Source organism: Arachis hypogaea, chromosome 7 (genome assembly GCF_003086295.3).
Source record: "Arachis hypogaea cultivar Tifrunner chromosome 7, arahy.Tifrunner.gnm2.J5K5, whole genome shotgun sequence".
Lineage (NCBI taxonomy): Eukaryota > Viridiplantae > Streptophyta > Magnoliopsida > Fabales > Fabaceae > Arachis > Arachis hypogaea.
Window position 1 is genome coordinate 27,284,753 of NC_092042.1, and position 1,388 is coordinate 27,286,140.

At 41.4% G+C, this 1,388-nt stretch overlaps 1 non-coding gene across 1 annotated transcript; it reads right to left on the minus strand.

The window, feature by feature from the left end:
* Window positions 1–425: 425 nt before the first annotated feature.
* Window positions 426–533, minus strand: LOC112704402 (small nucleolar RNA R71). The gene has a single exon (XR_003155028.1). It is a non-coding gene; the product is annotated as a small nucleolar RNA R71 (small nucleolar RNA).
* Between the last annotated feature and the right edge of the window lie 855 nt (window positions 534–1,388).

Consider the following 1,388-nt stretch of genomic DNA (forward strand, 5'->3'; position numbering starts at 1 on the left):
AAATTTTCGAAAAAGAAGTAGAGATGGCTGAACCCAATAACAATGGTGGAGATGCAAGGAAGATGCTTGGTGACTTTACTGCACCAAATTCCAACTTCCATGGAAGAAGCATCTCAATCCCTGCCATTGGAGCAAACAATTTTGAGCTAAAGCTTCAATTAGTTTCTCTGATGCAACAGAATTGCAAGTTTCATAGACTTCCATCAGAAGATCCTTTTCAGTTCTTAACTGAATTCTTGCAGATCTGTGATACTGTTAAGACCAATGGAATTGATCCCGAGGTCTATAAGCTTATGCTTTTTCCTTTTGCTCTAAGAGACAGAGCTAGAGCATGGTTGGACTCTCAACCTAGAGTTAGTCTGAACTCTTGGGATAAGCTGGTCACAGCTTTCTTAGCCAAGTTCTTTCCTCCTCAAAAGCTGAGAAAGCTTAGAGTGGATGTTTAAACCTTCAGATAGAAAGAAGGTGAATCCCTCTATGAAGCTTGGGAGAGATACAAGCAACTGACCAAAAAGTGTCCTTCTGACATGCTTTCAGAATGGACCATCCTGGATATATTCTGTGATGGTCTGTCTGAATTGTCTTAAAATGTCATTAGACCATTCTGTAGGTGGATCTATTCACTTGAAGAAAACGCCTGCAGAAGCTCAGGAGCTCATTGACATGGTTGCAAACAACCAGTTCATGTGCACTTCTGAAAGGAATCATGTGAGTAATGGGACGCCTCAGAGGAAGGGAGTTCTTGAAATTGATGCTCTGAATGCCATATTGGCTCAGAATAAAATGTTGACTCAACAAGTCAATATGATTTCTCAGAGTCTGAATGGATTGCAAAATGCATCCAACAGTAAAAAAGCATCTTCTGAAGAAGAAGCTTATGATCCTGAGAACCATGCAATGGCAGAGGTGAATTACATGGGTGAAGCCTATAGAAACACCTATAATCCCTCATGGAGAAATCATCCAAATTTCTCATGGAAGGATCAACAAAAGCCTCAACAAGGCTTTAATAATGATGGAAGAAACAGGTTTAGCAATAGCAAGCCTTTTCCATCATCCTCTCAGTAATAGACAGAGAATTTTGAGCAGAACCCCTCTAACTTAGCAAACATAGTCTCTGATCTATCTAAGGCCACTCTAAGTTTCATGAATGAAACAAGGTCCTCCATTAGAAATTTGGAGGCACAAGTGGGCCAGCTGAGTAAAAAAGTCACTGAAACTCCTCCTAGTACTCTCCCAAGCAATACAGAAGAGAACCCAAAAAGAGAGTGCAAGGCCATAACCTTATTTGGCGTGGCCGAATGCATAGAGGAGGAGGAAGACGTGAATCCCAGTGAGGAAGACCTCTTGGGACGTCCTCTGGATAAAAAGGAGTTCCCATTTGAGGA